Here is a 22,292-nt window from a genome sequence, read left to right on the forward strand (position 1 = left end):
TGTTAAGTTTGGGACTGGAAAAATGACAGTAAATTCCTTCCTTTTCTCCCTTACTGCAGTAAGTCTGTACCTGTTGGCCTTTCAGGTACCCAACAAGACTTCCTCTGTTCTCCTGATCAGGATAGAGTTGAGGAAAAGGTAGAGCACGTGCTTTCTTAGAAACACCTGAAATTATTTTGCGTGACCCATAGGAATGCCAAATGTAGATAGTTTTACAATATTTTTAATACATTTATTATCCTTCTTTCATATATTTTGTCCCTCAATTTTAGCATCTTTTAAATACTGAATGCCTAGAGGATTTTCTTAAAAATTAAATATATACGTGCGCGCACAGACACAGGTGTGTGTGCTAGGTTGTGTTCTAGCTTGTATTAAATTTGAAGCAGTATAACTTCTGTGAAGTCATAAAAGATTTATTTCACGTGAAGATTTTCATGCTATAGTTTTCCTTTGTACATTTAAAATGGCTCATTACAAACTCTTGGACTGACAACATAAAAACATTGTTTGTCTATCAAGTAGGTTGGCCCAGAGTGAGTTTTTCTCCTTCTCCAAACCAGCTTAGTTCAGTGTTCTCACAGGACCTCTTCAGTTAATCCCATTACGCTACGCTCAGTTGCTGGCATTCCTACTCAGAGAAATGCACAGAGGAATTGGAAATGTATATGTATTTTTAAATGTCTGAGGGTATGGATAGTGGTCATCAGCCTCCTTCAGAAATATCACAGAGCTGGTTGATTCACTTGATAGTCTGAGTGAAGCAAGAACATAGGTGAATTTGAGCAACGGATCTGAATTTCTCTTGGTGACTGCTGCTTCCAGAATTATTCCTTGGAAAGTGTCAGTTTTATGAGATGTCATGAGGTATTCAAATAACCCACTTACCTGAATAATAGTAAAAATGGGTGTTGTGCTACTGATTATGAAATTAGGTTTATTAACTTTATAAGCTAATTTTGCTGTCTTCCTTAGAGCAGGCTCACTGAACAGTATGCTGTAAACATGCTATATACTCCATCACAGCCATACAGAGGCTGTACCAAATACTTATCTGTTTCAGCTGAGACCACTGGCCAGACCTCCTCCTCACCTCCCAATTCCCTAATCTAATCTAACTCTGTGGGGTTTATGGGGGTTCATTTAAGCAGCAGAAGCTGTGCTATAATTGTTACATGTGCCAGCAGCGATTTGTACCATCTGGGTATGAAAAAAAGAGGCTAGTACTACCATGGAGAAAGATCTTTATTCTATTACTAAACCAATATAATTCAAGAGCGGCTGCAGAGCAATTGGAAACTGAGAAATGGGCAGCTATGTAGTTATAGTGAAATGTCAAAGTATAATGAAACAAGGGAAATGTACTGCTTCATGATATGAGCCAAGTTACAAGCAGGTGGCAGCAATAAATATGTATATAAATAACAATATGGATGAAATGTCAAGGTTTCCAGCTGGCTTTGTAAAGGCATTTCAGGAATATTATACTTAGAGTAACAATGTAGTTTGACAATTTAATACAAATATGTATCACTTCAAAATGCATATATTTACATTAAGGGCTTGGGTATCCTCAGGTTTTATCACACTTAAAATTTAGCTTCTGGCCCTACCTTTAGTTAAAACAGCCTAATAGTTTGTGAAACCTCAAACCATACTGTATGTTTTATGGGAGACTTGCTTCCATCTGATACCTTGTTATTCCACAAAATGAAACCCGCAGTGTTTCTACCTGTACATTTTTGAAAATGAATATAGACTAAGACAACTTGTGTATAATGTTACAGAACTATATGTGGAGACCAGTTTCCATGCCAAGCCCGTAAACTTACGTGTGATGAAAAAAGCAGTCAGGGTCTTTGCAGGCTCTGACAGAAGATCGTATGGACAGACCTTTCAAACTGGAGAGCAAAAAATTTTCAGTGCAGTCTTTAGGACACTTCAGTCTCAAGCCTAAAGTTCTAGCTTCCACTATCAATTCAATAATATTATTAGCTTTGAAGAAAGTTCTCTATGATCAACATTATAAAAGTTTCACAATAGAGAGCATCAAAGAAAAAGAAGAAAAAGCATTTTAAAATAGATTTTTTTTTTTATTTAACGCGGCAGTTCATACCACCTTCTCTGAAAGAGTTCTGACTGAGTCAAATGCAGGAGGAGAAAGAACTCTGACATATGTTTCAAAAACTTTCAACCCAAGTATTCATAGTTAAGTTGCAAGTAGCCAGGAGGTCACAAATTGATTAGATAAGTAGATAATAATGAAAATGACCTCTTAACAAAGCCTCTAAAGCCAAATACATTAACAGTTGTTAAACAAAGCTTGCATTTTATTTGCCGATTAGATCCTTTAGAGAGCAAACACTAGCATTGTCTCGGGCTCCATCGTTTTCACCTCGATTGTGTGTCCTGAAGATAAAGAAACTTAATACATTTACATTCCAGCATTTTGTAAGCATGAGATGAACACAAGTTAAACTGTTTTCAACATAGTGATACAATAGCGATAAATTAGTAGACTTATGCAAAGAACTAGGACATTATGCTCCAACTCTTATACTTTTATCAGTCTAGATACTTTTGAAAGTCAAATAGTGAAATTATTATGTCCTTACAACTAGAGATTACCAATCCGCTAACTGTAATTAATACAGTAGGTGCTGATGGGTTACAGACTGTCATTGTCAAAATCAACTTAAAACCGGTTACTGAGTTTTTATAACTAAGGCAAATCACCTTATAATGCATAGACACTTAAGCACATCTGTTACGTTGATGTATCACTAGTTTTATGGACCTGGATTAATTCCAGAGTAAACAGTGAGCACTCTGCTGAAAGGCTGTAAACATAGATACAAGTCATTCGTCTAGAAATCCCCAAGCATAATTTGCCAACAGACTAAGTGCCTCAAGTATTTTATCCTTTTTGATGTAGGAAGACGCTAATATTCTCCATGCTGTAATACTGAGGATGACTGCTGGGAGAAGTAGTAAGGTTTTTTTCTTTCATTCCTTATGGTTAAATTTGCTTACCTCTAATATTGAAGTACTATCAATCCTAAAGTTGTGCTACAAATTTATGAAGCGTTACAAATCTGCTAACAGTGAAATCTAGAGTTTTCCAAAATGAAAGTCATCCAATGTACAGGTACCCAACAAGGTGCATATATATCTCCTAAAATTAACTACCATACTTGCAGGTCCTTTTCAAAATCAGATGTGAGTCCATAGATCAGAAGGATCACAGGGTCTAAAGCCATTAATTACATTCAAACTGTATTTATATGGTTTTAGAGTCTTTCTAGCCATCTCAGAATCTTAGAACAATTTGTTTTTGAATTGAACCTTTCATCTTCATTCCTTTTGTTTCATCTTGTGGCCTTTGCTTTGACACAGACAAGATGAACAGGATTGTGAAGATTTTGCATATTGCTTTCTGATAGCAATACCTTACTCTTTTGGTCATGGTATTGTTAAGACAGTTATGAAGAGATTAAATTTTTGTTCAGAAATTCACACACACTGGGAACAGATTCAAAACTGCAAAATAAGATTTTGGGGGTTTGGGGGTTATTTAATGCGTGCTAATACTGAAAGTATATCCTGAGATGTGGAAGTGGCTATCAACTCTTTACTAAATTGTGGTAGGTAAGCCCTTTTGTTTTGCTCCTTTTTCAGTGTTCAGAGAGTTCATAAAACTTTGCTGGAGTTTGAACTCTGTTAGTCCAAACAACAGCAATTTCGTTTGCCACTGGTACCTATCAAATATAAGAACAGGGAAGTTTCTGTCTTTTCTTTATTCAGAACCCAAAATGATAGCAAAGAACAATGGAGAATGTAACTGGCATTACAGAAGAGAGTTTTAAACTGTGTGATACTAAAGATACATAAAAATCTTGCTTGACTAGAAATGTTAGAATATCAGATATAAGAGATGAAACAACAGACAATTACAACTGATAACAAAAGGCAAATCCAAGTAAATGTATAAAAGAACTTATTCCAGCAGTCCTGATAAAAATTTAAAAGACTAACCTTTTACATATTGAAATAAGTCAATGGATCATCATAGAAAATGTAAAGGTGGCTGAGTGGGAAAGAGAATAATTCTTACTAGGTCAGATGCTTTCTATAGAACTAGGGTGAGGAAGAGCTTGCAAATTATACAAATTAATATGCAACAATTCCAAGATTTCATTTCCAGGTGGCGACCTTGAGATGAAAAGGAGTTGGTGTAGGAGAAAGTTAGCTCCAGTTCATTGAGTGTCATATGGGAATTTTTCTATCTTGGTTAAATGCAGACTAAAAATTGTGAGTTCAGCCTAGCAAAAATGAGGAATAAGTAATTTAGCTTTAACTATAATGGCATTTTCATCTGTTGTTAAAATAATTGGGATAAATTTATTGTGCAGCTTCCCATCACTTCTTAACTTGTATCTCACATCTAGATCTAAATGTAAGAGTCCTGGATCCATGCCTAAGAAGAAGAAAAGCATAATGTCTTCTGTAGAGATCAGTTTGGGTATTTTAGGCTAGGGATGGATGCAGACTATAACCTTGCACTCAAGCAATGGAAAAATTCAGAAATCTTTTCAATTTAGAATCTGAATTTGGAGTCTGGATCTTAATGTTGGGTAGAATAATCCTCAGGGATCTAAAGAAGGTGAATTTTAAGAAAATTTGAATCATTATCTAAAGTCCAGATGTCTGTTACATTATTTGTAATACCTGTAAGTCATGAAATATTAAAGGAATTTCGATTTTTAAGAATGACTTTATTTTTATGGTTATGTAACTTTGATATCAGTGATCGTTATTTTAAATTGTCCCAGATGGTTCTCCAGGGGGATGTTTCTTGTCTTGAACTCTGAGGAGGAAGAGTTATTTATCTGTTCTGGAATTTATCCCAGGTCTGCAAAACCTAAAATTGTTCTTCATCAACTGGGAATTAATTGAATTGCAGTAAACAGGCAGATTTTAGTCCAATCCTTAATGGACATATGTTAATCAATTGGGAGAGTCATTATCTTCTATAACCTACAGAAGATGTTTTGTAGATGACCCTGATACAATCTCTGCTTTTACATACTCAAATTTAGCTTTGTAGGTTTCTGTATATTATACCTATATATCATTTACATGGATAGTAAGTATTATACTGGGACAAATGCAGAAATGACGATTGGGCACTTTTGGCTTTGCCTTCGAAGATATGATATTTAGGGTATAAATAATAGATAAATTGTGCGGTTATATTTAGCTGATATATACAGTACCTGCTGCTTACTAGTGCAAATTTTGTAGTACATTAGAACCTACTTCTGACATCTTTCAAAGTTACCAACTGAATACAGCAGCTAATACAAAATAAATGGAGTGGAGATTTGTGAGTGTCATGAATTTTTATCTGTTTATATGATATTTTTATAACTAAGTATTAAATAAGACACACTTGGAATTCAGTTTAAAAGAGTGCAACATACAGATCAAAAGAGAAAATGCTCTCCTTAAAGGACAGGTCATTGCTTTTTCCTAGGAAGTGATCAAAGCTTGCTTCATTGAAACAGTGGTTAAACACTGCTGCAGCATGCCGATGCTTAGGTTTCTTTTCTTTTCCATGTCATTTTGCTGTACCCCCTACAAGGACAGTGAAGGTAGACAGCTGAAGGACCTCCTAGAAGAAAGGACAGCATGTGCGGCAGAATTCCCCACGAGGTTCCATCGCATTTGGTTTAAACATTTCATATTCATATTGAGTCTCTTTTATGCTGGTTTTATGCTGATTATACCTAGAGGCCATTAAATGTTATCAGATACTTTATATTTGCAATTTTGAATGCAATGCATGGTATGAAATTCTTTTAAAGGGATATGTTTGACATGGAGCATGAACATATTAAAGTGAATGTACTTCCGTAAACTCATAGAGGTCGAGAGTGTCTATTTTTTCTCTTTTAACTCTCAACTGCTGGATGTAGCTTATGGCTCTGAGGTAGGGAGGATGTAGATTTTAAAATATCCATTCCTGTGACTTTTGCTGTTTTGAATTATAAAACCCCAAAAGTTCATACAGATGATCATGTTTGTTCAGGCAGTCCAAAATATGATTTTAAGGGACTATGCTTGGAGATCTACATCTGATGTTCAGTTTTACTATATTCCCCATAACTAATTAAGTTGACATACTGGACATATAAAGTTAAAATAGAAAGGAGTACTGAACAGAGTCTGATGTGAATAAACTGGTGTGTATTACTGAGCTTTCACTGGAAAAAGATCTTAACCTGTTCATGTATAAGATAAAATTTCTTCTGTGCAGAGAGAGAACAGTGTGTTTGGAGTATATGTGAAAATAGAAAGAAAAATTAAATTAGAAGAATTTCAATCTTTAAAGCACTTTAGAAGCTGTAATCCTGACAACATACATGATAGAGGTGTAGGTAACCAATATAATCTCTGTTTCTTCAAGGAGAAGAAACAGGGATGTGCTCTGGCATTGCGGTGGATCAGTGCCAGAAACAGTCTGAAAATTCTGCAGTCCTTCACTATATGACCAGGACCAGCCCTTCTTTAAAGCAAAGGAAAGGAAAGAATATGCAGATACTCAAATAATACATTATTTTCAGGTCGTTCTACAGCAGAAACAAAGTAAAAATGGTCGAAGGTTATTTCTGTTATGTGGATAGTGTACACCATTAGACAAAGCGATCATTTGGATGAGAATTGCTAGTATACTAACAAATCCTATTTAGGATTTCAGAACTGCTAAAGCAAGTCCTAAGCAGATAAAAACCTTGGGAAGCTGAAAGTGGCATTCCACAAGTTAACCTGTTTCAAAATATTTTTAATAACTTTTGAAGTCCTATTCTTTAATACTAAGAATACTTACGGGATTGAACTTTCTGGAGTGCAAATATTACTTCTATGGTATGGTGAAATGTCTATAAATGAGTATTACTGGATCCTGCTTTGATGTGTGCCCCTGAAGAGCTGTGTGGCCTTGGACAAAGTGTGAAACCTCTCCATGCTTCATTTCCCCATCTCTGAAATGGGTATAATATAATTTATTTTAAAAAATTAAGGATTGTTAGCAGAATTAGCACATACTCAAGGTCTGAATGATCTGCTCTGGCAACCCAAGTAGAGATGATTTAAGGCATTTCTGCTTCTGACTTTGTGCTCTACCTCTCTGCCAAAAATTACTGTGTCCCACCCCCCCCAAGTTCATAGAATAGGCAGTATACACACTGTTTAACAGTGTGGTTTATACCCTTGGAGTATTAACTTAAGCTGCCATTGTTTTCACTTTGGTTGAGTAGTGGGCACACCACCTATTTTTCCAAATCTGTTTTGGAAGTAGTCGCTCTTGAAGCGGAGGAGCGGGTCAGACTGCTGGGAGCAGCAGGCTCTTAAATCTCCCCGGCTTGGAACCTGAGAAGGTAAGGGTCAGTGCTGTCAGCTGCTGTGTTCTGTGTGCTGCAGGGAAGGCAAACGCACTCAAATGGCTCTGACAGAAGTTACGTCATTGTGACAGCTGACTGCTAAACAATTTGATAATTTCAGGTCTAGTGAAAGTTGAGTAAAAAGTGGGTTTTTTTGTTTTGCTGTAAAATGATGTAAATGTAGCATACTTCAGTTGTCATTGAAGAGATTTTCTCATGCTTTTCCTATAAATGATGACACAAACTTGATGGGCATTCAGCAACCAGGAAAAAGAACCATGTAAAACAGAAATCTACAGAGTGGGAATCTGAAACAGAAATGCTGTACTTGTATTCTTCTTATAAATGAGCTCTTCTTCAAAACTTTTGCTGATATCTATAGAGATAGAAAGACATCTTTTATTTTACTAAAGCCAGCAGGAACGACTTATTATTTCATTGAAGTAATTACATATTATTTAAAGTAGTGACACAACAGTGTTCTTTGTAAAATAAGTACGATATAGGGCATTAGGTGCAGGTATTTGCATTAGCGTTATATTGAGCATGTGTGTATCTGGTGGTGTATGATGGCAGTGTGCTCTAATAGAGAAGCAGGTTTGCTTTTCATTGTTGTGTGCAGGTTTTTAAGTTGTGGGGAAGGAAAGGATTTTAAGCTTTTAAAATTGAGGGCTCAGAAATCTAAGTTTTTCTACTTTCAAAGTTTAAAATTATAAGTGATACAATTATTTGAAAAATAAGGCAAACATCATTAAGCAAAATTTTGGAAGTAATGCTGTTTTTACTTAGTCTTGTGAATATTCTTCTGCTCTATTTATGCCCTTGTATGCAAAATAGTTTTGCAGGACTTAAACACACAAAAGAATTCTTTCCTTTTAACTTACAAACTCTAACAAGCACAGAAATGCAATAGTGCTGTTACAACCTACAAATCTGAATCTTTGCATGATATTGGGCTACTTCACTTTTTGGGAATCTTTCATTTTTCCTGATTGTTGTGTGCACACCATTCCTTTACATTCAAGGATTATTAGCTTTAGACATGTTCTTAACTGATGCCTTCCCTAGGTGTAAGAGTTTAGAGTTCTCACAGGTGTAGTACTTCACATTGCATGTAAAGGTAGACAGATAACATTGTGTCACACCAATTTGTTTTTTGGAGTTTGTCTTTGGAAGTGGTTAGGGACTTAATTCTGATTATTTAAGTAAATGCTAGGCTGTTAAGTCTGAAGTGCTTCAAACAATTAAAAGCTTCAATTCTGGGCCCTTTATATTTACATCAATTTTCTTCACAAAGTCTCTTCCCAAAGGTATCTTGGCTCACTTTCCAGTAAATCTTTGTTTCTCTGGTGGCTGGTGCATCTCCAAGTCACCACCTGTATATTCATTTGAAGTCTCTGGTTCCACCCTTAAACCTAATATGACCATTCTCAAATATGCCTTCCAGGATGCAGAAATGCCAAACAAGTTGAATGGTTCATTGATGGAGATACATCCCTCCCTCTGTATGAATGGTGGGACTTCTCCATTTCAGTTAATTTCTCACCTTGATTTCTGAGACTAACAGCAGCTGCCAACATCAGTGTTGATTTTCTGGTATGAAAGATAGCCATTTCCTGAACAAAACCATATTCAGATAATTAAGTAATTTCACCATACCATGTGTCAACAATAATCTGAGTTGCATTCAGACCAGTGGCCCTGGTATATTGCTCTTCTGTTTCATTTAACCACCATTTCTTGCAGTAAGTGTCTTATAAATAAAATTTATGTTTTACTATTGATCTAATCTATGAGAATGTTACCCTTTATAAAATTTGGCAATATTTGCAATGAAAACTTCATATGCTACTTTTTCTACCATGTTGTATATAGCTCTTCTCATTGCAACCCCACTTTATTACAACAGCATAAACCTTTGAACTGGTTAACAAGAATTCAGCCTAACTAGGTTAAAATATCTTTTTGTTAGGTTTTACCTTTTCCAAGCAGACCTAGTTTAGTCTCAGCTTCATAAACACACCACAAAACTGTGTTGAAGTGGAAAGAAGGTAACAAGCTGCGTCTGAAAGCTCTAGGATTAAGCACAGCCAGCAAAAATACTTGACAGATCCTTGGAACATACTATTGGACAATAAAAAGAATGAAAATATCCCATCTTCTGTACCCTGCTTTTTACTGTCATAGGTATGTGAAAGAATGCACATTTTGCAGATGAATTGAAATAAGATCCTATGTGACCTACCTTAATTCTAAACCAAGCTTGAGATGTATTTTGATTAAAATGGTTGACAGTATGCCAGAAGACTTGCTTGCAAGTCTCCTAAAAAGGAGATAATTATTTTTTTATTTTTCCATACCTTTATAGAAAAATTAAATGTCAGGTCTCACTGTATCAATTTACAATCATTGTAGCATCTATTAGTCTCTTGTATCCATTTACATTCTATTTTAATCCAAAAAGAGAACTAATTTTTAAATCCTACATTTTGACTTCCATTGTGCTGATATCCTGCAGGATCTTTCTGGAAAAATTGTGCTTGTAGATGGAACAGCATGAATTCTTAGTGTATTAGTGCCAATAGCTTATTCTGGAACAGTCATTTAACCAGTCAGCAGTCTATAGGCCAATCCCTTTTCCATGCCTTCTCAGTAACACAGCTCACTTAACTGAGAGGAAGTGTCTTTCCTTCTTTAGCTTGGAGATAGTGTTAACAGTGTCTTGTCGCTATAATATGTTTGCAGTTGTTTTACCTCTAATCTCTGTAGGATTACAGATTTCTAGTAGATCCACATGGCAGCAAATCTTCCTGATTCATATTGTAAGGGTAATGTGTTCTCCAGAAATTATGCATTCCCTCTTCACATTCTCATTCCAACACAATGCCACAATAGCTAATGGCACTTTAGAGAAAGAAGCAGTATATTAGAAAACTTATTATCTGACCCAGTGACCCTTTTGCAGGATTTGTTCTTGCAAGGACCAAGATAGCCTTAGACTGACAGACTGCTTCACTGCTGTCATTGTCATGATCCAGATTTTTGCTCTAATTTTTATACTGCTTTCGAAGTCAGTGTACTTCACAGAACAAACCCAGGGATTCTCCAGACTGAGAACCACCAATAAATTATGTAGATGTAGACTTTATAGTTGCTGAAGTAAAAAATGAAAGGGAAAGGGAAATATGAAGGCTGCATAGAAGGAATGAAGGTAAAGATTAAGATATAATGGAATCACTGAAAGTTAGGCCAGTGGCCTTACAGCGTGTTTTAAACTGGGTTTGGTTTTTTTGTTTTGTTTTTTAATTTAATGGAAGTCATAGTTTACCTTCATCAGTCTTCAGTTGCTTAGTCCTACATACTAGTTCATCCATTTTTGCTCAGTAATCAAACAACGTGTAAAAGAGAAGAGTTACTCCTTAATGTATTTGGCTCGTGAATAAAGATGTTCCTAGGACTGGCAATAAAATGTTTAATGACATAGTAAAAATACAGTTCAAGGCAGTGACTTGTCCTATTGAAAATCAAGCACTTCATAATTTTATTTATTGAATATTGAGTTTCAGAATAATACATTACTGAATAATATCTTGAGAACCCAAAATCAGATCTATTAACATCAGATACACGTGACAAGAAGTCCAAACATACTTATTTATACAGGGTGCGTGAAGCATGGAGACAGTAAGGAATTACACCACAAATGTGGCAGAATGGGAATAAGGGTGAAGGTCCTAGCTTTTTCTATGAAGAAAAGTTCTTATTTAATATTTATGAATGAAGAATGTCATTAGACTCTTGATTGTGAATGGTGATTAACTAATTCTGTGTGCCCACTGGAACTACTTCAATGTCAGATGTATTTCACAGCAGATGAACAAACAGGTCAGCAAATACATTTCACTGTAGTTGGAACAAACACGTGTGAGAAGATCTCTGTTTGGTCAGCAGTACATCATGGATGATACACCTGTAGAAAAATTGTTCTGTTTAATGTGTATCTGTCTTAGTACTTCTTTTGCTTTTATGCCTGGTCATGGGTTTTTGACATGTTTCATAAAACTTGTCATGACATGATCATGGGAGATGCTACAACATCTGCTTATGGTTTCTTCCCCCCCCCGACATGTGAGAAAAAGAACTTCTAGAGAAAAGATTTTTTTTTTATTTGGGAATTGTTACTACCTATTGAAGTTAGGATGAGATATTACTAATGCTCCTAGAAGTTTCTGTAGGATACTGTGAAGTGAGAGCTAAAAGCATAAGAATGATTTTATTTGTTTTTAAAAAGAAACTTTTTTTTAAAGCTGTTGCTTGTAACTAGCGAAAGGTTTACCCTTTTTGTAGTGCTTTATTACCAGTGTACATCGTCTATGAAGATTCTTTTAAAAAAAAAAATTGTAAAATTTGGCAAAACTGTATTTTGATTTTTAAAAAAAGTTACAATCTGAAGATGGTTTTTCACACGAATGGGTGAAAAAGATTTTAAAATATATTTTTAAATGATTTAAAGGTTATTACTGGAAACAAAATAAGTGGTCTATTACAATAAATGTTATGATCTAAAGATATTTGGATGAAAGGTTTTGTAAGATAAGTCTTTTGTTCCTGATGTCTGAATTGGGCACATGTAATCTATTGTGGAAAAACTAACTTCTGGGCTGAGAGGTACCATAAGTCTAAACAGGAAGCTGTTTCATTGAAAAACAGAGGGATTTTTAATCATCGTGTTTTGGGCATAGTAAATATTTAGGTCTTAGGCTTTATTTAGGCTGCTGTGGTGCCACTTTGTACTATAAAGGACAAACTAGGGGCACTTGCAGATGTTTCCTAAATCTAAGTTTAAACTAAGTTGTCCACATTATTATGATGGAGCAATGGTGGATCTCAAAACCCAAGAATGACGAATGAGTATTTCTTATCAGTAGTCTTGCCTCCCTGGTGGCTTTATCAGTCAGGCTTTTCTTGACTAGAAAGGCTGACCTGTTCCTCAAGGGTGGAAGATTTCAGCGGAGCACAGATTTGACCGTAACCCCAGCCTGCCTTTGTGGAACTGAACCCAGTAAATTACACGTTCCAGTGCTGCTTTGAATGAACCTATCTCCTGCTGTGTGCTATTTATAATTTGTTTGGGCACGCACTCACAAATATTTTTCTGTGATCTAATAATAGCTATTACTGATAGCTTAAATGATTTCAGCTGTTGAATCTGTTTACTATTAAGCAATAGCGTACCAGTAGTGTTGACTTACTGTAGTAACTGCACAACCTCCAAAATCTGCTATGGTGGTTATATTTCTCAGTCAATATGAAGGGATTTAGCTGGGGAATATCTGCTAAAACACGTAGAAAATAAATAGCTGAAAATAAGAAACAATTTAAATGAAAAGCTACTAGTATAGAAACAATTTTAGTGGGTGTTTTTTTTTTTAATTAGTAGGTAAATATAGATATCTTGTTTGTTATGATTTGCTGATTAGGTTCCCAGAAGCCTTTCCTACCCTGGTGACGCAGGTCAGTGTAGTTTGCTTACTTTATAGCTAGAGGTAACTTGAATTCCCTGGATGAATCTGTAGATGTCACTTAAACTATTCAAAGAAATAGTCTTTCCAGTGCAAGATGTCATGTCTAAAGAGTATTTATCAGGACATTCTTAAAAGAAGTGGTTTAAACTAGAAATAATTCTGGAAGATAGCAATGCAGTGCAAGTTCATCTTGTTGTTGGGGCATGAGGTAAAATTTGGCTTGTTGCCTGAAAATAGGGGAACGCTGAAAAATGAGCTATTTTACTCATTCACCTTAAAGTTTAATCAAATTAATCCTGTAGTAAAAACAGTTATTTCTCTTGTGCTCCACCTTCCCCCTCTCCTGCCTGGTATGGTCCACTGCATATGGTGCCAGCAAGCTGTGTTGCCTTTCATAACTGCACGGTCCTTTCCTCTCAGGGTGGTCATGTGGCAAGCGCTGTAACTGTTTATCTAGAAAAATGGCATTAAAAATGGCATTATGTCTTTTTTTGTTTGCCCGTTTTCAGCTCTGTCTTTTATAGTGAATAAGCAGAGGGAAACAAGGAGAGGAGCCAGCTCCAGGTGACTGGCCAGCTGCCTGTGGATCAGCACCAGAAAGTGCTCCACAGATTGCAATTTGAAACCCATTAATATAATGGATAAAGTCTATGAAACATTTTAAAACCTCCCTTGCTTATAGTGCTGCATTTTATAAGCTAGGTGACATCAAAAGAATTGGTTCTGGCTCAGACCAACTAATAAAAACGGATAAGGCTTATTTTTATGCTGAATATCAGTAAAAGCATGTGCAGAAGATTACATTTAACATTCTGGCTTTTACCCAGAGCACAACAAAGTCTATCCCCATCCATCAGAACAGAATTTGATAGGTTTGGAGACCCCGGATTTTTGTCTCCTTCTATTGAAGCATGAAGAAGCAGCTTGGACTTGCACATAGATCATAGGAACATGACATTGCTTACTCTTACTGTTATGTTTCCTGAACAGCTATGGAAAAGGTTGTATAACTATGCACATCATTTAAATAGGGTATTTTAAATTATCAATACTTAAAGCTGATATAAAGCATTAAATGTTGTTATATCTTACTCTACAGGAATAATGGAAAGAAATGGAAAGTTTGGCTAATTCCTGAAGTCGGAGAGAGAACAGCGTCTTTCAGAGCCCAGTAAAAGTCACACGTAGTTGGTTTTGTGCCTATACAGCTTTAATTATTGTTAATTTTTCTAGTCAAGCACATGTTTATTTACAACTGATTTTTTTGGTTCAGTAGTCCAGCCTGTACCAGCATTTGCCTCCAGATCTCAACAGCATCCTGTTTATTCTGATCTAGCTTGCCTGACTGACTCCCCAAAGATAAAATTCACTAAGTGAACTTGACAGATTCCAGGCTGTCTCCATATGGCAGGGACTGGGCTGCAGCTTCTGAATCTGCCTGGGATTTAAAAGCTGCTCTCACCTTATTAAGATGGCAGCAGTTACATGCAAGTCAAGTTCGCAATGGCTTGTTTTAATTCTTTTGGCATCTGCTTGAGGCCAATCCATACCATTTTTTGTGTATGTGAATTAGACAGAGCAGGACCAGAAGGATGACCTTTCTTTTCCAAACAGTACTTATACCAGCAAGAAATCAGAATTGAAAATGAATCTGTACTTCAGTTGTTGACAATTTTTTAAGAGGAGTGTATACAGTTTAGGCTTAGCAGGTGCTAAACAGACCAGACCACAAGAGATTTCTGAAAAAAAGTGATGAAACTGTGTAAATTTATTTGTTGCCCTGTCTTCCCTTTTGCCTTTGTGTACTAGTTGCTTATCTGTTGTTTGTTTTTTAGCTATTAACAAATCAGTATTATTTTCCTATATTAAAAATGTCAAACCTATATTCTGGCAACATCAAAATATTAAGCTTTCCAAACTGAATTGCAGGGAGCATTTTTGAGAATTCAGACCAGTTGAGGATCTTTCCCTGCATGTTTAAATCTGTGCTGCGTGTGGCGGATAGCCAAGATCAGTCACAAAAAAGGGGTTCTCATAAAATGACGGAATATTAGTGAAAGAAAATACTACTGGAAACACATACGGACTATGCATAAAAGAAAATATTAGTATTTGTCATCTTAATCAGCTTTAATCAAAAGTTTATAATTATAAGATTTTAAAAAGTCTTAGTGTTAGATCTATTCTCTGATTTTTTTTTTTTTTTTTTTTGAGTGAGTTCACAGGATTAAAGTAATTTCCTCTGGTAGGTTTAAACAGATCATCCTTAAAATTACAACGTTAGTGAAAAGAATTTAGGAAAAGTACACAAAATATCTTAAGTGGTTAGTGCTTGTTCTATAAAATATACACACTGCAAAAATAATTAAGAAATAAGTTTAGATTAGACTTGCTGTATTGGGATTGATGCAATTGTAGATATAGCTATATTTTTCTAAGAAAATGGAAGTAGAAGTAGAGGTTTCCTTGGCTACTCCTGTTCCTGCCTGACATTGTTTATCAGTAGCACGTGTATACTTGAAAGAGAGATCAAGAATGAGCAACCCTTCAAAATTTGCTCTGTCTGCTTTTCATAGTCCAAAAGTGAAAAGTGATGATCTGACGTGATACTTTCAAATAAAAAAAAAAAAAATTAAACTTTTGTGAGTTAAACTTTGTATTTAAATGAAAAGTGACTGAGTTGACTAAAACAAGCAATGCTATGTCATAATCTCTCCCTATTGATTTTGTCCTTTCTTTGAGAAATAGTGATTTATCCCCCCCCAGATACTGGTTTTAGATTTGGGAGTTTAGTTTTTATAGAGGCACTGAATCAAGCAACAGGGTTCTGTGGTTTTCTGTGGTTATCTGTGGTTCTTGCCCTTGCATCCTTTTCCTAGCAGGAGATGAGGATCTTCTGTTGGGACCATTTAATCGGTGCTACAGTCTTCTCTTTTCTGGAAAGAGAAGCTCTTGAGGAACCCCTGTTCTGCATCTTGGCACTTTCTATTTTATCTGAAGCTGTGTGAATCAGTTTGTGAAAACTGATTTTTCTCTCAGATATGTTACATGTTTAGCTCTTGGGAATCATCTGTGTCTTCCCGAATGTCATTTGTAATGTTTTTTATCTTCAGTTAATTTGCATTTAGCTGCAGATTAGTTTGTGGCATTAACTAACTCCTTATTTGCTTTCTGAGGAAAGCTCGCTGTTACCTTCCGCATTGTATAATGTAGACCTGTGCCAAAAATTACCGATAGGCCCAATAGTAATTAAGCTGGGAACAACAGGACTACATCATTACTGTGGTTCTCACAAAGTATGTATGGGTCTTGTGAGCACATACGTAAGAAACGCCAACTGAGTCATTATAGTGGATGCTCTTACAGCAGATATTTTAAAGGCAAAACTTCAAGTCTTTGAATAAAAAGAGGCCAAATTCCCACTCAAGGATTTATAATAAGCAAATAGGTTAAACTTTTCTCTTAGATCTAGTACAATTACCTCTTTCATGACATCCTACTTTCCTGCTGTATGTACTACATGAAGGAAGTTTTACAGTCTAGCTGAAGCACCAGATACAGGGTATATTAGTGTGTAGGGAGTATCTTTGAGGAAGGAGCCTTTAATGTTGCATTTGCATAAAAAGGCAGGTAGGTTTGATTTTTAACGATACACTGCAGTCATGTTGTTAAATCTGTTACAAAATTCAGACGTCTGCCTTTTAGAGCAATTGTAGCAGATAAATGCAGTGCCTCTTAGACTGGTTTTATTTTACCCAAAATAGAATTAAAAGCCGTAGAGGTACCTTTTGCTTTTGTTTTTACGTGTCTTTTGTGTGTCACTGATGTTTTTTCAGATGAATCATTTGATGCTGCATTTATACATCTCTTGCATTTGTAAAGTGAGCATCCTTTTGTTATTACTTTTCTGTTGTATGGACTATGCAGCAGTATTTCTTAATGCCACTGACTTAACGGTAAATTGAAATCCACTATTTGACTGAACAATTAAATGGCCTCTCAGCTAAACCTGGATGTTAATGACCATGGAATGAAATAAAACTAAATGACCAGGACCAGAAGCTCAAGCTCACTCTGTAAACATCTAGACTGGCTGAAGTGCAGCGGTCTATATTTACAGCAGAGCTGGCAGAAAGAAAGGTGTGAGTGTTCTTCATCTGTATCAAGGCAAAGTCTTCGTTTAAGTTGCTGATAAAGAAGTTTGAAGTAATGTTGCATTTTTTTTTTAACAGAAGCTTATGATGGAGTGTTTTGGCACTTAAAGGATCACATGGTTATACTGATCTTGAACTGATGTTGGCATTGCACAGTAGAGAACAGAGAGGCCTAAAAGGTCTTCAGGACCTCCAGGTTAATCTGGAAAATTACATCTGATCACACCTTTGAGGTTCTGTGTTTGTTTTTTTTCTTGTAGAAAGGTGGTTTTGGTCTGTGGGGTTTTTTTGTTGTTGTTGGGTGAGGGTTTTTTGTTTGTTTTATTTATTTTTACCTGGCTGGCAATTTTTTGTGAGGTAGTAATAATAAGAAATAGAATAGGTTGGTCACTTCTTCAAACACTTGGAGATTTTTTTTCTCCAGTTTCAACACTGATCTTCCCAACATTATTGCAGGATGCAGCATGACTGAGCTACAACACACACGTAATTGAGATGACCATTTGTTTATCACAGCAATTTGTAAGGTTTGGTGTATTTCATTCCCTCCATTATGTGTTATTTTTAGAACATGGTAACTTTAAATAACAGTCAGTTTATGTCCATTTATTTAAAATTAAGTGGCAGTGGTGCATCTTTTATGTAATAATGGCATACCAAATACATATGAAATTTATCTGATTGTAAGGAACTGGTTAGTAACATAGAACGCAAAGGTTTAGATTATGGTTTACTTTATTGCCATTGTTTGTGAATGCAGTTATCTATAAATGTTACTTTGGCATAAAATAATTAGGAGAAGGAAACATTTTTATATTTTAGGATGGCATAGGATTTGCACCTGTGTCTGAAGTACAAACTTTATAAAAAATTGACAATAAATATTGTATAGGTTTATTTGAAAGCTGGGGTTCATGTTCACAGGAAAGGAGCTTCACAAGTTATGTTAATGTTACATTGATTTAAGTGAACTGATACAATTTCCTCTGAGCTTATGTGGTCAGTGTTTGCTCCAAAATAAGAGCAGGCTGGGTGAGAGGGATTGCTTAGCATGTGCTCCTTCACATGGAAGGCATCCTTACTGTGAAGGATCTCTTATATACAAGGTGAAATTCTTTTTGATATACAATGCTTCTTTTAAACAGTCATAAGCTGGGATCCTTGAAGGGTCCTTGTCTGAGTTTGAACTGTCTTCCAGGAGTGGTCAACACATTAGTTGCACAAGTAGAATTAATCCTTTCCCAGGGGAAATCCATTTATCTGTTCCATGTGTAAAAGAAAAGAGAGAAATAAATCCATTTATTCATACTCTCCTTTTAGAGTTGTGCAAGTCTATATTCTCTGAGTTAGGCTAACACAGAGGAAATACAAGAAATACACCAGCCCCTATTGTTCATTAAAAAAATTGATAGGGAGTAAACAGTAGTAGCTTTTTTAGATTGTGTGGTATGGTTTGCTAAATGTAGGATAGAAAGACCCAAGGATACTGATCAGGGAACATTCAGAGTGTTTCCTTCCTAAAGAAGCCTATGCCCAAGTTGTTTGTGCACGCTGTACTAACATCTGATAGAATACATAGAGGATGTGGAGCAAGAGTGTCCACGAGAGCCATGTCAGTGCTTTGTTGGATACCATTGTACTCATAGGTGCAGCAGAAAGTGCTTAAGAAATTGCCTCTTGACATAATCTGAGAGTCCTCCACTTACGTGTTGCTATCCAGCAGAAGAAAGCAGTTCCTCATAAAATACATGAAAGTAGATTGGACCAGACTGTGAGCTTATGAAAACTGGAAGAGTCTCCCTAGCCAAGAATCAGTGTAGTTGGTGGATGATTACATCATGCAAAGATAGGCCCCTTGACCATCTTTTTCAGAAGTGGTAACAATGTCTAATTTTCTAGCCAAGTGCATGAGTCACTTTGGTCAGCTCAGTTTTAAAGGAGGAGGGCAGTTTCATGGAGTGCTTCAAAATGTCTGTTGCTTGAAAAATCAAGCTTTCATGTTGGCTTCTGCAGAGTAACTTTCTGCAGGCTAGTAATCTCAAATTGGTTTAAAACAGGAATTTACTCTCTCCCAGTCTGGTAAGGAACTGGATTTACACATTTCCAGTGAGCAATGGATTAACGACAAGTGCTGTGCACAAGAAACTGGCCTTCTGTTTTACATTTTTACTTCAGTTTTCTCTTATGTAGAGATACTAACAAAACAATTCACTGTATTTGGAATGCTAATGGCAGTCAAGTTACATCAAAAGAAGGATCTATTATTAAATTGACAGAATGTCAGTGGCAGAAATCAGCTATAACTTGTTCTGCATGTCAGTAGCTGGAAAAATCACATGCAAATTTTTAACATTGATCAGAATTCCATTTCTCGTTGATTTTTGCTGTGCTAGACCTAGGACAGAATAAGAAATTATTTTTGGGCATAGTTTGGCACACAACAGACATTGCAGTCCTTGAAGCCAATTTTTACCTCATAAGTAGTTTATGCATTCATTTCTCCCTTAGAAATAATGTTTACCTAAGTTAGTGAAACCGGGGTGAGGTGTTTTTACATTTAAAAGAGATTTCCCACATATCTGTTTTTGATTGTCATATCCTTCAGTGTGCTTGTCCAAATCCTACCCACATGCCGCTATGCAAATGAGGCACTCCCACATAGTGAATGTTCTGCACAGAAATCATGAAACGCCTAAGCAGCCTTTTTTCCCTTTTAACAAATGGAGTCCTAAAAAATATTCTAAAGAAAGTACAATTCTGCCCACCAGCTGGGGATAATGCCGGGGCACCTTTAAAGTATATTGTTATATAAGCTTATAGGAAGAAATGAAGCAAAAATGGCAAACTTTTGCTGCAGCTTTAGAAAGTTGCAGGCTGCTCGAGATGGAAAATAAAGTTTTAGTTTAATTCACTTAAGCTACTGATTATATTTAAGTCAATAATAAACTGACACAGACTTAGCTGGCAAACCTCTACATCTTGACTGAAGAAAACTGCAATGATAAGACCAGGGTAAGAATCATTTGCTCTTAATACTTTTCCAAAGCATCAACTACAGCTACATTGGTGGAGATGATGTTTTTCACAGTAGTAGTAAAACTGGTGTGTTGGTTGTTCTTTAATTTGCAGCTTAATACAGTTTTAATTGGCTTTGCCAGATTAGAAAAGCGAGCTCTGCCCTGTTGGCCAATCCCAGAAATGGCCAGTGTAGCTCTTTCACACCTTCACTGCTCCCTGCATGATGTATTCTTTTGCTGTCTTCTGACAAAAAATTTTGTCAATTGATCCTACGCATTTGTGAATGTTTCCTGTGTTCTGTTCCAAGAGCAGCTTTGTTTCAGAGGAAGCTCCAGGAGCTCCTATATGCTTGTTCATGATGAGAGAACTGTTTACAGGGGAGTTTATAATTGGGGGTTTGAGATGGTTGATGAATGTAAAAATCTACATGCTTCACAAATTGTTATTTTCTATAAAATTTTACATTTAAAAACCAAAAAACCTAAATCAATGCTATGAACAAAATATAATGTTGTAGCTTAAATATTTTCAAAACCTTCCTTGTTGTGTTACAATTTAAACTAAAGCAGTCATATTAGAAGCTGGATTCTTCTATTTAAGTGTTGTATTCTTATATTTTGTTCTTATTTGTCAAAATGAATTAAAAATGACTGAGAGTTTGCTGTTTGATTCTTCATAGTTCAGTGTTTGGTTTCCATATGTTCAAATAAGTAACTATTTAAACCCATCTGTTTCCTTTGGAATGAAAAGTAATAGTATTTTCATTAGTGTTAAGCATTTAACTGATACTTAAAAAAGTAAATTTAGGCTAAATTTAAGTTTTATCTTTTACTGGTTCATGTGCTAGCAGTACATGAACTGTAGTATTATGTTTTGGACATTATTCAAATAACAATATATGTTATATTTAAAAAAACTATAGGTCTTTTTCACTGTTAATATTTGAGGTGGTATTTGCATTGGGAAATACCTAACTCAGACATTAAAAATAAGCCTCACCCTAATTAGCTGAGTGGGATGTCAGCAATGTATAGGCCTTATTGAGGTCTTCTGTATGAAGGTGAATTTATCTAATCAATGTGCTGACTAGAAAAGAAATTCACATCTCCATTTTAACATGGTTAAAAATTAGGAAAACAGTTACTTCATCACTTGAATCAGAAGTTCTGTCTGCTCCTCACTTTTCCTCATGACACTACAATTTCACACTAAGTTTTGGGTGTTACTAATATCATGAGCTTGTTCCTGGGAAAGCCATAAAATCCTGAGTCAGGTCACTTGGCAGTCAAGTGGAAGAGAAAACTGCTTTTCAGCTATATTGTATTGCTTTAAATTGCAAATGTCATTGTATCTGCTTCAGGTTTTTTTCATTTTGTTTTGTTTTTAATCCTGCTGTTGCGCACTCTGTGTTAGAATCTAAGATTTATATTTCTTTGACTGTTTAATGTTTTCTTTCATCGCCTTCATGAATAGTAATGACTAGCTTATGTATATCCGGGGAAGTAAGGCGAAAAGCCCTTGAGTGTGCCAGGTCTGAAAAAATTTAAATTAGTGTATCAAATGTTAGAAGAAGAGGAATTAAGGTTCTTATCAGCTAACCGTAAGCCAAGAATCTTTTAAATTCTAACAATGGTTTGGTAGATACAGCTAAACCTAGCTTTACTTATGAAAGACAATGGCAGGCGTGTGGTTCAAAGTAAAAGGTTTCAGCTTAATGAAAGCTATTTAACATGTTATTCTAAATCCACAGAAAGGCAAATCTTTATTCCAAGGTGTAGATCATTTCTGTTAGGGGAATCCCGCAATTTTTAATGAACATTTTTCTTTTCCTCATTTCTAATTAGCTTCAGCACTTAGATTCCAGAATGCTAGTCTTCAACACTGAGATTTCTAATGGTAATAAAGCACTTGAGGTGGTATTTAATTAAAGTAGAGTGGTGATAGGAAAGACCTGAGCACGGCTGAAATGTTAATTCTTTTGCATTGCTCGGTGTCCCCTTGTGATTGTGATTGATGAGTTGATTTCTCTTTACAACTTCATTTGCATCATGTGGTAATACCCACAGGCAGAGGTGCTGTGTATTTCTGGATGAGAGCTTGCCATTAGTACAAGCTAATGTGTTAAATGGGGTAGAGGTAGGATGAAGAGCTCT

General features: G+C 35.8%; 1 protein-coding gene and 1 long non-coding RNA gene across 8 annotated transcripts in view; one reads left to right on the top strand and one right to left on the bottom strand.

Annotated features, from left to right (window-relative positions):
• The window catches only part of LOC103917551, a 34,769-nt gene extending 25,711 nt beyond the window's left edge, over positions 1–9,058 (bottom strand). Inside the window, exons 1-2 of the long non-coding RNA XR_663632.1 lie at positions 8,989–9,058; positions 1,833–1,901 (exon numbers count right to left, since the gene is read on the bottom strand). This is a non-coding gene — a long non-coding RNA (uncharacterized LOC103917551). The remainder of the gene's footprint in view (positions 1–1,832; positions 1,902–8,988) is intronic.
• RBFOX1 (RNA binding protein, fox-1 homolog (C. elegans) 1) overlaps positions 1–22,292 on the top strand; it is a 271,893-nt gene that overhangs the window by 80,029 nt on the left and 169,572 nt on the right. The window lies entirely within an intron of this gene.

This window comes from Pygoscelis adeliae, unplaced genomic scaffold, assembly GCF_000699105.1.
Source record: "Pygoscelis adeliae isolate BGI_AS28 unplaced genomic scaffold, ASM69910v1 Scaffold85, whole genome shotgun sequence".
NCBI classification, from domain to species: Eukaryota; Metazoa; Chordata; class Aves; order Sphenisciformes; family Spheniscidae; genus Pygoscelis; species Pygoscelis adeliae.